The following is a 13,630-nucleotide window of genomic DNA, read 5'->3' as shown; positions in this document are numbered from 1 at the left end:
CTTTTGTCTCCTTAGGTAGGTTTATTCCTAGATATTTTATTCTTTTTGTTGCAATGGTAAATGGGAGTGTTTTCCTAATTTCACTTTCAGATTTTTCATCATTAGTTTATAGGAATGCAAGAGATTTCTGTGCATTAATTTTGTATTCTGCTACTTTACCAAATTCATTGATTAGCTCTAGTAGTTTTCTGGTAGCATCTTTAGGATTCTCTATGTATAGTATCATGTCATCTGCAAACAGTGACAGCTTTACTTCTTCTTTTCCAATTTGGATTCCTTTTATTTCTTTTTCTTCTCTGATTGCTGTGGCTAAAACTTCCAAAACTATGTTGAATAAGAGTGGTGAGAGTGGGCAACCTTGTCTTGTTCCTGATCTTAGTGGAAGTGGTTTCACTTTTTCACCATTGAGGACGATGTTGGCTGTGGGTTTGTCATATATGGCCTTTATTATGTTGAGGAAAGTTCCCTCTATGCCTACTTTCTGGAGGGTTTTTATCATAAATGGGTGTTGAATTTTGTCAAAAGCTTTCTCCGCATCTATTGAGATGATCGTATGGTTTTTTTCCTTCAATTTGTTAATATGGTGGATCACGCTGATTGATTTGCGTATATTGAAGAAGCCTTGCATTCCTGGAATAAACCCCACTTCATCATGGTGTATGATCCTTTTAATGTGCTGTTGGATTCTGTTTGCTAGTATTTTGTTGATAATTTTTGCATCTATGTTCATCAGTGATATTAGCCTGTAGTTTTCTTTCTTTGTGACATCTTTGTCTGGTTTTGGTATCAGAGTGATGGTGGCCTCGTAGAATGAGTTTGGGTGTGTTCCTCCCTCTGCTATATTTTGGAAGGGTTTGAGAAAGATAGGTGTTAGCTCTTCTCTAAATGTTTGATAGAATTCACCTGTGAAGCCATCTGGTCCTGGGCTTTTGTTTGTTGGAAGATTTTTAATCAGTTTCAATTTCAATGCTTGTTATTGGTCTGTTCATAATTTTTATTTCTTCCTGGTTCAGTCTCGGAAGGTTGTGCATTTGTAAGAATTTGTCCATTTCTTCCAGGTTGTCCATTTTATTAGCATATAGTTGCTTGTAGTAGTCTCTCATGATCCTTTGTATTTCTGCAATGTCAGTTGTTACTTCTCCTTTTTCATTTCTAATTCTACTGATTTGAGTCTTCCCCCTTTTTTTCTTGATAAGTCTGGCTAATGGTTTATCAATTTTATTTATCTTCTCAAAGAACCAGCTTTTTTTTTTTTTTTTTTTTTTTTGCGTTACGTGGGCCTCTCGCTGCTGTGGCCTCTCCCATTGCAGAGCACAGGCTCTGGATGCGCAGGCTCAGTGGCCATGGCTCACGGGCCCAGCCACTCCACAGCATGTGGGATCTTCCTGGACCGGGGCACGAGCACGTGTCCCCTGCATTGGCAGGCGGACTCCCAACCACTGCACCACCAGGGAAGCCCAGAACCAGCTTTTAGTTTTATTGATCTTTGCTATCGTTTCCTTCATTTCTTTTTCATTTATTTCTGTTCTGATCTTTATGATTTCTTTCCTTCTGCTAACTTTGGGGGTTTTTTGGTTCTTCTTTCTCTAATTGCTTTAGGTGTTAGGTTAGGTTGTTTATTTAAGATGTTTCTTATTTTTTAAGGTAGGATTGTATTGCTATAAACTTCCCTCTTAGAACTGCTTTTGCTGCATCCCATAGGTTTTGGGTTGCCGTGTTTTGTTATTTGTTTCTAGGTAGTTTTTGATTTCCTCTTTGATTTCTTCAGTGATTCTTGGTTATTAAGTAGTGTGTTCCTTAGCCTCCATGTGTTTGTATTTCTTACAGATTTTTTTCCTGTAATTGATATCTAGTCTCATAGCGTTGTGGTCAGAAAAGATACTTGATACGATTTCAGTTTTCTTAAATTTACCAAGGCTTGACTTGTGACCCAAGATATGATCTACCCTGGAGAATGTTCCATGTGCACTTGAGAAGAATGTGTATTCTGTTGTTTTTGGATGGAATGTCCTATAAATATCAGTTAAGCCCATCTTGTTTAATGTATCCTTTAAAGCTTGTGTTTCCTTATTTATTTTCATTTTGGCTGATCTGTCCGTTGGTGAAAGTGGGGTGTTAAAAGTCCCCTACTATGATTGCATTACTGTCGATTTCCCCTTTTATGGCTGTTAGTGTTTGCCTTACGTATTGAGGTGCTCCTATGTTGGGTGCATAAATATTTACAATTGTTACATCTTCTTCTTGGATTGATCCCTTGATCATTATGTAGTGTTCTTCTTTGTCTTTTGTAATAGTCTTTGTTTTAAAGTCTATTTTGTCTGATAGGAGAATTGCTACTCCAGCTTTCTTTTGATTTCCATTTGCATGGAATATCTTTTTTCATCCCCTCACTTTCAGTCTGTATGTGTCCCTCAGTATGAAGTGGGTCTCTCGTAGACAGCATATATATGGGTCTTGTTCTTGTGTCCATTCAGCCAGTCTATGTCTTTTGGTTGGAGCATTTAATCCATATACATTTAAGGTAATTATTGATATGTATGTTCCTATTACCATTTTCTTAATTGTTTTGGGTTTATTATTGTAGATCTTTTCCTTCTCTTGTGTTTCATGCCTAGAGAAGTTCCTTTAGCATTTGTTGTAAAGTTGGTTTGGTTGTGCCGAATTCTCTTAGCTTTTTCTTGTCTGTAAAGGTTATTTTTTTTTTGCCGTACGCGGGCCTTTCACTGTTGTGGCCTCTGCTGTTGTGGAGCACAGGCTCAGGATGTGCAGGCTCAGTGGCCATGGCTCACGGGCCCAGCCGCTCCACAGCATGTGGGATCCTCCCGGACCGGGGCGCGAACCCATGTCCCCTGCATCGGCAGGCGGACTCTCAACCACTGTGCCACCAGGGAAGCCCGTCTGTAAAGGTTTTAATTTCTCTGTCAAATCTGAATGAGATCCTTGCTGGGTAGAGTAATCTTGGTGGTGGCAGCAGCAACCTTAGCACTTCATGCCTGTCTCTGGGGTCCGCCACTCTGTCACCAGTGGCTGAGGTTGGTTCAGTGGTTTGTATAGGCTTCTGGTGGAGGGGACTAGTGCCTGTGTTCTGGTGGATGAGGCTGGATCTTGTCTTTCTGGTGGGAAGGTCCACGTCTGGTGGTGTGTTTTGGGCTGTCTGTGGCCTTACTATGATTTTAGGTAGCCTCTGTGCTAATGGATGGGGTTGTGTTCCTGTGTTGCTAGTTGTTTGGAATAGGGTGTCCAGCACTGTAGCTTGCTGGTCAATGAGTTGAGCTGGGTCTTGGCGTTGAGATGGGTCTTGGCGTTGAGATGGAGATCTCTGGGAGATTTTTGGTGTTTGATATTACGTGGAGCTAGGAGGTCTCTTTGGACCAGTGTCCTGAACTTGGCTCTCCCACCTCAGTGGCACAGCCCTGACGCCTGGCTGGAGCACCAAGAGCCTGTCCTCCACACGGCTCAGAATAAAAGGGAGGAAAAAAAGAAAGAAGGAAAGAAGAAGATAAAATAAAGTTATTAAAATAAAAAATTTTAAGTAAAAAAAAAGGATGGACAGAACCCTAGGATAAATGGTGAAAGCAAAGCTATACAGACAAAATCACACACAGAAGCATACACATACACACTCACAAAAAGAGAAAAAGGGAAAAAAAAAATATATCGTTGCTCCCAACGTCCACCTCCTCAATTTGGGAGGATTCGTTGTCTACTCAGGTATTCCTCAGATGCAGGTACATCAAGTTGATGGTGGAGCTTTAATCCGCTGCTCCTGAGGCTGCTGGGAGAGATTTCCCTTTCTCTTGTTTGTTCGCACAGCTCCCGGGGTTCAGCTTTGGATTTGGCCCCTCCTCTGTGTGTAGGTAGCCTGAGGGCGTCTCCCCTTCGCTCAGATAGGACGGGGTTAAAGGAGCCGCTTATTCGGGGGCTCTGGCTCACTCGGGCCAGGGAGAGGGATGGGCACGGAGGCGCGGCGAGTCCGGCTGCACCGGCCCAAGGCGCGCCGTGCGTTCTCCCGGGGAAGCTGTCCCTGGATCCCGGGACCCCGGCAGTGGCGGGCTGCACAGGCTCCCGGGAGGGGCCGTGTGGAGAGTGACCTGTGCTCGCACACAGGCCTCTTGGTGGCGGCAGCAGCAGCAGCCTTAGCGTCTCATACCCATCTCTGGAGATCCTTTAAGCAGCACTTTTAATCCCCTCTCCTCGCGCACCAGGACACAAAGAGGCAAGAAGAAGTCTCTTGCCTCTTGAGCAGCTGCAGACTTCTCCCGGACTCCCTCCCGGCCAGCCAGCCGTGGTGCACTAACCCCTTCAGGCTGTGTTCACGCCGCCAACCCCAGTCCTCTCCCCGCTTCCGACCGAAGCCCAGCCTCAGCTCCGAGCCCTGCCCGCCCCAGCGGGTGAGCAGACAAGCCTCTCGGGCTGGTGAGTGCTGGGCGGCACCGATCCTCTGTGCAGGAATCTCTCCGCTTTGCCCTCCGCACCCTGTTACTGCGCTCTTCTCCATGGCTCCGAAGTTCCCCTCGTCCGCCACCCGCAGTCTCTGCCCACGAAGGGGCTTCTAGAGTTGTGGAAACCTTTCCTCCTTCACGGCTCCCTCCCACTGGTGCAGGTCCTGTCCCTATTCTTTGTCTCTGTTTATTCTTTTTTCTTTTGCCCTACCCAGGTACGTGGGGAGTTTCTTGCCTTTTGGGAGGTCTGAGGTCTTCTGCCAGCGTTCAGTGGGTGTTCTGTAGCAGTTGCTCCACATGTAGATGTATTTCTGATGTATTTGTGGGGAGGAAGGTGATCTCCACGTCTTACTCTTCCGCTATCTTGAAGCTCCTCCCCCTAAAATGTTTAAGATTTAAAATTTTTTTAATGAAAAAAATTTTTTAATTTAAAAAATTTTGAATATTTTTTTAAATTTTAGATTATAATTTAAAAAAATTTTAATTATAATTTTAGGATTTTTAAAATTTTATAACTTTAAAATAACATTTATATATATATATAATGTTATATATATATATAACTGAATCACTTTGTTGTACACTGAAAACCAGCATAATATCGTCAGTCAACTATAATTCAGTTTTTAAAATTCAGCAAAATATTTAAAAGTACCATACCCAGTATTGTGGAGAATGTAAGGAAACAGAACACTCATACACCTATTGGTGGAATTCTTAATTGTACAATCTTTTGGGAGGACTATTTGGCAACATCTTAAAAAAAAACTCGACAAATACACTTCATTTTAATGTTCCACTTCTAGGAACTTAACCTAAAGAAATCATTAGGAATTTGTAGCAACCTGAATGGTCCACAGTTCAAGATTCATAAAATAAATTTTGGTACCTCCCTACAATGGACGACTTTGAGGCCATTAAACATTATGCAGAACAATATTTAATGACAATATTTATGACATTGTTAAATGAAGAAAGGAGGTGACATTAATAGCATCTTAGGTTTCATCCTGATTCTGCAAATGAAAACAATTGATTAAACAGCGGAACATGGCTCAATTCTCTCTGAAGCTGTAGTTACCTGTAATTCTAATATTTACTCTTGTGATTAATGGTCTTTTCCAAGTAGCCTCCAATAAAGAACTGTCTTTTAATTAAAAAACAACCTCATATGTTCCTACATGTATCTGTGTATCTTTACCAAAGTTCAAATACCTAATTAAATATTTGACATAAGGATGTTTATGTTAGTTGCATTTTCCTAAACAGCAGTACCTCACTTTACTCTCAGGGATGATTAGGGGATGAGAGGAGTGTGTGAATTGGGATGCTGTCTAGATTTTGTCTTTTTTGGACGGCCTGAAATCTTCTTTGGCTTAATCAGTAAGGGTCATCATGGCTATTTACAAACCAGGCACTTCCTTTGTTCTCCTGGCTAACAGACTGCCTTGGTGGCAATTTCCAAAGCAGATTCCTTGAGATATGGTCCCCAGGGATGTCAATGGGCTTAATGAGATTAGGAAAAAAAGCTAGTAGTGTTTTGGCAGCTAAGTAAATTTGGGAAACAGTTGTAATTAATTTTCAAAAAGTTACAAAGCATGAATATATCATACAAATATAAAATCAAAATGTGTCAAGGACTGATTAAGTCATTAATGAGAGGACCAGCAGGATGGTAAAGGCTCAAGGAGCATTTGAGGAACAAGAGTCCATTTGTTAATCAGGAAAGACTTTTTTTTTTTAATGTAGAATGAGATTACTGCATTACTACAAACATGGCTAATTTCCCACAGAGCAATAAATGATACTTTGGGGGGTTAGCTCTATTCTAAGACAAATATCAGTTGCTGTGCTATCAGTTTTCTTCAAGTTAATTTCCTTTAGAATTTTAAAACATCCTAACCAATACTAAGTAGCAAGTCAGAGGAAGGTTTTTCTAGCAAGCTTGTTACAAACTTTGAGCTGTACACTGAAACAACAACTCATAATCCCTTTTTCCTCTTTCCAAAATTTGGATAAGTTTTCTTAATAAACACATTAAAGCCAAAGCTAAACAGGTTTCCTTCCTACTGGGTGTTAATATGCATATAGCTGGTATGTGAAACAAGCAGTATTTGTAACATACTGGAAACTCAGTTTCATACAGAGGTTATTGAGCAGAGGTCATCTTCCCTTGTTCCTGGCAGCAAATTCAGGCAGGCACAAGGATTTCCTGCTATTCTGAGGTAACAGTGAGTTCTAATTCTGCACCAAATCTCCTTCTCTTCCCCAGTGTGGGTCAGGGCAGGTGGCTGGCTTCTTCGCTGTTTCCCTGTCTTGCCCTTAGCCTCTTCTTCTCTTCCAGTCTTCCTGCTCCTGCATCCCATCCCGTTTCTTGGAGGCACTCCAGTGTTGGAAAAGGGTCGGGGGAGAGAGGCATATAGAGTAGGAAAGCCCCTCTTTGAACTGGCACGGTCCAGGATGCTCTCCGGGCAGGGCAGATGTTTAAAACTGACTAATGAGTCAGTTGCCTTCTGCAGGTGGTACCACAGGATCCCAGGAGAGTCCTACTGTTGGGGACCCTTGTTCCCTGATCCAGGCTGATGCATCATTATTCGGGATGCTCATTTGGTCCTCCTTCCTCAGCTCCTAAGAATTTAGCCTTGGCCTCCAGCATCTTGCTATTGGGTCCCCTCTGGCTTTGCAGAGTATCTGTAGGGCACAAGACGGCCACACGATGGCGCTCTCTGGCATGACCCACATCTGGTCTTCAGGAAGCGTTCGTGTAACCCATCCTGACAAATGGTGGGAGTGGAGGCTGGTCCCAGTGCAGCCAGCCTCGTCCTGTGCACACAGCCCACTTGCGCACCTTAGGTTGAATCAAGCACTGGTCTTCTGTGTCTCCAGTTTCAGGGTATGCTTTCCAGGCTTGATAACTGCCACACTACACACTCACAGACTGAGAAGGTGTCAGGGGAATATGTTACCCTTGTGTTAGAGAAACATGATTCAAATGTAAGACTGTATACTATAAAACTCCTAGAGGAAAACATAGGCACAACACTCTTCCACATAAATCACAACATCTTTTTGGATCCATCTCCTAGAGAAATGAAAATAAAAACAAAAATAAGCAAATGGGACCTAATTAAACTTAAAAGTTTTACAGAGCAAAGGAAACCATTAAAAAAAAAGACAGCCCACAGAATGGGAGAAAATATTTGCATGTGATGCGACTGACAAGGGATTAATTCCCAAAATATATGAACAGCTCATACAACTCAATAACATAAAAAAACAAACAACCCAATCAAAAAATGGGCAGAAGATCTAAAGAGACATTTCTCCAAAGACATACAGACGGCCAACAGGCACATGAAAGGGTGCTCCACATCGCTAATGATTAGAGAAATGCAAACCCAAACTGCAGTGAGGTATCACCTCACTCTCTTCAGAGTGGCCATCATGGAACAGTCTACAAATAATTAATGCTGGAGAGGGTATGGAGAAAAAGGGAACCCTCCTACACTGTTGGTGGGAATGTAAATTGGTGCAGCCACTATGGAGAACAGTATGGAGGCTCCTTAAAAAAACTAAAAATGGAGTTACTATATAATCCTGCATTCCCACTCCTGGGCATATATCTGGAGAAAATGAATTTTAAAAGATACACGCACCCCAGCATTCATAGCAGCACTATTTACAATAGCCAAGACATGGAAGCAACCTAAATGTACATCGAGAGATGAATAGATAAGGAAGATGTGGTATATATATATATATATATATACAATTTAATATTACTCAGCCATAAAAAAGAATGAAATAATGCCATTTGCAGCAACATGGATGGACCTAGAGATGATCATATTAAGTGAAGTAAGTAACACAGAGAAAAGTAAGTATATGATATCACTTACATATGGAATCTTAAAAAAATGATGAACTTATTTACAAAACAAATAGACTCACAGAAAAGTAATTTATGGTTACCGAAGGGGAAAGGGGGTGGGGGAGGTTGGGATTAACATATACACACTACTGTATATAAAATAGATAATCAGCAAGGATCTACTGTACAGCACAGGGAACTCTACTCGATATTTTGTAATAACCTAAAAGGGAAAAGAATCTGAAAAAGAATACATATATGTATACACACACACACACACACACACACACACACACACACTGTGCTATATATCTGAAACTAACATGACATTGTAAATCAAGTATACTTCAATTAAAAAAAGAAAAAAGAAACATGATTCACTTTAGAGTTTGGACTCACTTTTGAGTTTGTAATGATTTATATTGTGCTAAGGTACAGAGAAATGGTGATATTTACTTTAGGAATTCCTGGTAGATGTCCCATTATTTTCTGTGTATGCATAATTAATAGATTCACACGTATTTAGGTAAAACACATGTGATGTAACTTTTAGGAAGAGAACCCTCTTCAGTTTAGACGTGAGGAAGGCTGGTGCAGAGGCTGGAAATGTGGACTGGACTTCCTGCAGTGCCAGTTGGTAGCCTGAGACGGACGGATTGCTTACATTCCTTTGAGACTCAATTTTCTCATCTGTAAAAATGTGTGTAATATCGCTCATAGTGAGGTCTGAATCAGGTAGCAGAGCCCTATCAAGCTGTCGGCAGTGCGTTATTCTAGCATGCAAAATCTGAATTTGAACAACTCTGTAAATGGCCTTCAATTTCCTATTAGTCACCAACTTCATAGATTTATCAGGTGATAAAACGCAATGAAAATTTGTCACCTTCGAGCATTAAGCATTTATGGTGTCAAGATTATGGGCTCGTGGTTTTTCTGCAAGGCTGGCCCACAGAAATTTCTTCTCTCAGGGTGGGTTGCCCAGGGCTCCCAGGAGGAGGGATGCAGGGGGAGTTCATGGTCACAGGGAGGTCCAAAGTGCTGTTAAATTACAATGTCAGCAAGTTTGCAATGTGACTCTCAAATATGCACAAAAGGAACACCTGTCAAAGATTTTATTCAACTCCTAATTAATGGAGGAACCAGTAAGATGACAAGTCTGGTTCAAAAGGGAATTTGAGGAACAGAGATTTGTAGTCAGTCCCGGGAACACTGAAATGAATTGGCTAATAGAGACAAAATGGGTTAATGTCCTACAGGGCAATAACCTCTGGGCTGACCTTTTGTATCTGATAGAAATCTACATATCACAGTAGGCTTCACAGTATCTGGGCTTCAAGGAAATGATAAGTATAGTCAAACTTGGTGCATTCTGCTAGATGACTGAATAATTAATTCTCTATGTAAACTGAATTGACATGTCAACCACCTTTTTACCTTTTGTGTCAGTTGGGGCCTCCGGAATTAGACAGTGAATGCGAGTGGGCTGGTGGGGGCATGTGGGTTGAATCGGATCCTGCCCCCAAGAAAAAAAGATATGTTGGAAGCCTAACCCCTGGTAGCCGTGAACGTGACTTTATTTAGAAAGAGGATCTTTGCAGATGTGATTAACATGTAAGCTGGGAGGCGGCCACCCTGAAGCAGGGTGGGCCTTTAGTCCGACATGACCGGTGTCCTCAGGAGAAGAGAAGCAGACACACAGGACAGAGTGCCATATTCAGGACGGAGGTGGAGACGGGTGACATGGCTACGAGCCAAGGGGCACTCCAAGGGCTAGAGGCCCCCGGAAGCTGGGACCAATTCCTCCCTCGGTCCTCAGGGGGAGCGCAGCTCTACTGGCACCTCGATTTCGGACTTCTAACCCCTAGAACTGTGAGACCACAAACTGCTGTTGTGTGCAGCCACCCAGTTTGTGGTAACATGTTCTGGCAGTGATAGGAGATGCATGGGGCGGGGAAAAGCTTGCGAAAGACCCAAGGAGAGGCAGCAAAACGGAGCAGGAAAAGCTCGCAGGTCACCATGTGGACCTGATGCACGCGTGCGGAGGAGACAGAGGAAAGCTGCAGGGCCGGGCAGGGAGGGCCCTCGCCTAGGCTGGCCATCTGGCGAAGCCCTGGTCAGCTCAACGGGAGGGCCAGCGTCAAGGCTGTCCCTTAAAGGAGTCCCACTTTGGGCAAACACGGTCCTGGCCAGTCCTTGGCTGGGGGATGCCTGCTAGGGCGTGGCCGCGGATTGTAGGCTGGATGGAGCCCTGAGACGCTGTGGCTACAGTGTCACTGGCAGTGGGCTGTGTCTTGGAGGGGGTTCAAGCGCACCCACCCTGGCAGCCCCGTCCCCCGCCTGCCCCAGGGCTCCGCCGCCTGCCCAGGGTCCCCGGATAGTGGGACGAGCTACGGTCTGCTGCTCGAGGGCTCAGGGCCGTGACGATGCGCGCTGCACCTCCCCCACCGCCTTTTCACTTCCTCCTGCCCTCCTCTGCCTGTCCTGCTGGTCCTGGCGGCTGGCTTGGTGGTGTGACCCCAGCCCTCATTTCTGAGGACCCGATCTTCTCGGGTTGGTGTTGCTGCACTTGACCGTTCATGGTCACAGGGGTCCCAAGTGGATCACCGCAGTGACCGCTGCCCTTGCTGTGGGGCGGCAGGTTACCCCTCGTGGTGCTCAGAGCCAATTACCCCTGCCAAGGTGGGGCTTGTCCCCTTACCTCTGGGTCTCTGGACACACGGGCACAAAGCAGCCGTATCCTGTAGCTCGGTGGTAACTTCGTTGTGTCCCCTCGCTTTCCAGAGTGCAGAGGGGGAGGGACGGCCAGCAGGAAGGCCCCCACTGGGCCCTGGAGAAGGATGCTAAGCAGATGCTCCCACTTCTGCCCTTCGGTTCTCGGACCCTCACATCCTCTCTACTGGAGACGCCGCTGCAGAGGCCTCAGACTCGGGGCATACGACCTGGAAGGTGGCATCTCACCCTGGCAGCAGAGGGCTGTTTCCAAACGGGCCCCTCCACTGTGCTGGGGGCAGGGCGTCCCAGTGCTGGGTCCCGCTGCGGCTGGGGTGTGCAGGATGCCGAAGTGGGTCTCTAGGGTGAACGCTAGGTGGGTCACACTTCACAGCCCCCACGTGTGGTGCTGGCTGAGGTTCTGTGGACAGGAAGGGCAGTCTGGCCTGGCGGAAGGGCTTATTCCTGCAGGACATGTTGTGCACCTTCCCAGGATGCTGTAGTCTTGCCACTAAGTGGCTGGTTGGTTCTATCAGGAAATGGTGCCACTGCGGGGGCTCTGGGATGGTTTCAGTCGCTGGGAGGTTGGACGTTCAGAGGCAGAGGTAGCTAGACCAGCCTTGGCAAGTAGGAGTCCATGCCATGGGGCTCATGTCAGCTGTCCATCTCTGGCACTATGGCCACTCCATTTCCGTGGCCTTCTTTCCAGTGCTGGGGTGGCTGCTGACAAAGGCTGGCTGCTGTCCACAGGCCGCGTCCGTCTGTCGATGTAGCTGGCGGGCGGGCGCCCCTTCTGTGGTGGACGCTTTCTGCTGAGCGCGGTGTGCACTCTCCAGGTCTTCCCACCCTGAGCCCACACCCTGATGTGCGTGCACACAGGGGTCCTCCATCCCAGACCTCCTCCTCCGTGGTCTTGCAGGTGCCCAAAACAGCCCGCCAGGTCCTTCACCCCTGCCCGTGTGTTCACATATATTTTTATCCTGGGCTGCTTTTCCTTTCACTCAGCACATACGACCAGGCACCCTGCCCATCGGGAAGATGTCCCCATGCCACTGTCTCTCAAGGTAACTCCTGAGTGTGGCTACAGTGAAGCTGCCATCCATTTTCTGGCTTGAATTCTCTCACTGAGCCAACCCCTCATAATCAAGTGTGGACACTTGCTTCCTGCTTCATCTGGTTTTATGGGACCCCCCCACCACCGTGTAGCTATGCATGTCAGCTGAGGTGGGGAGAGGTGTGACAAGCGTAGCCGTGGTGGGGGCAGGGGTCTGGCCACTGTTCCCATGGCTCACGTGTGCCCCTTGTCCTGCTTGGGCTCAGCCTGGATGCACCACCTTGTTATGGATTGTCTCTGGGCTCCCCTGGCCCTATGAGTCTGACAGAACCCAGGCCGTGACGGGCAGTGCTGCTGTGTGGCCGCTTGGTGTCCATGGTCAGACATTCAATCCCTTCCAGAGCCCTGTAGCATAACCAGGAGCTATTTTCCAAGGAGCAGAGCTGGGCCTGCACGTGCCTCTCCCTCGAGCTGGCCGATGGCTCCTCACAGCGTCACCTCCACTAGCTTCAGGCCCTTTGGATCATGTGGCCCGAGCAGAACTGCTCTGTCTGTAGCCTGGGCCCAGTGAAGACTTCCTTCCTGCTCCAGGCCCCGTGCGAAGGGGTGCCTTTGGGTCTCCGGGTATATGGACTGGAGGGGCTGTCTTGAGGGTGGGATGCATCACCAGGATCCAGAGAGGCTTCTTTCTCTGTGGTGAGGGGTGCCAGGAGTTGCAGTCGGTCTTTCACTTAGCACGTGTGTAGCACACCCCTGACCGTCATACCCCGAGGCACCAGGCTGGGGTGGGGGGGCAGCCTTTGAATCTTTGTGAGGATTATCTCTGTGTCTTACCAAGCCTCTGGCGTGCTTGCTTGTCCAGCTGGACCAGCTTGATGCCAGCACTGTATGTTGTACGTACCTGGAAAGTTCGGCTACTTTCTCATGGGTTGGGTCAGGCACATAAATTGGTAAAAAAACATGACACACATCTCCATTATAAAAATGTGTGGTCCTAAAGCAGTACAAGAATGATTAAGGAGGAATTCCCTGGTGGTCCAGTGGTTAGGATTCTGCGCTTCCACTTGCCGGGGAAACTGGTTCAATCCCTGGTTGGGGAACTAAGATCCCGCATGCCACAAGGCCAGGAAAAAAAAAAAAAAGAGAGAGAATGATTCAGGCAAATAGTTTGCCAATTTTCTGCTTTTGGGGGGACCAAATCATCAGGTCAGATAACATGTAACGTGATAAAAATGAGTTAAGTTTTACAGTGTTGCAATTTGCCATCAAACCTGATTTTGAGCACTGCTTTAAATCAATTGGCTTTAAGAAAGAAGAAATTTGTTTTTCCTTAATAGGCTAGATCTAGGGCATTCATGTTCATAGGAATTTCTTGAACGGTTGGGTACACTTATCAACAAAAAAACCCCAACTTACTGGGCAGGCTTAGCAAACGTTGTTAGTGTTCAACCTACATGCAAACATTTCAGGTGTCTGAGTAGGTCTGCTAGTCACAAGGCTGACCTCTCTGTTAACTGAAAAATGGAGATACCAGTTGAGCAAATCTGGAAGCGC

General features: G+C 45.8%; 1 long non-coding RNA gene across 8 annotated transcripts in view; it reads left to right on the top strand.

Annotated features, from left to right (window-relative positions):
* LOC131750872 (uncharacterized) overlaps positions 1-13,630 on the top strand; it is a 39,178-nt gene that overhangs the window by 11,543 nt on the left and 14,005 nt on the right. For 3 of the 8 annotated variants that reach the window (XR_010839034.1, XR_010839030.1, XR_010839032.1), the window contains one exon: positions 6,579-6,667. The exons of the other annotated variants lie outside the window; for them this stretch is intronic. This is a non-coding gene — a long non-coding RNA (uncharacterized lncRNA). The remainder of the gene's footprint in view (positions 1-6,578; positions 6,668-13,630) is intronic. 8 annotated transcript variants of the gene reach the window in all.

The sequence above is a fragment of the Kogia breviceps genome, chromosome 2, assembly GCF_026419965.1.
Source record: "Kogia breviceps isolate mKogBre1 chromosome 2, mKogBre1 haplotype 1, whole genome shotgun sequence".
NCBI lineage: Eukaryota > Metazoa > Chordata > Mammalia > Artiodactyla > Physeteridae > Kogia > Kogia breviceps.
Note: the sequence above shows the minus strand (reverse complement) of the source record. Positions and strands in the feature narration are given on the sequence as shown.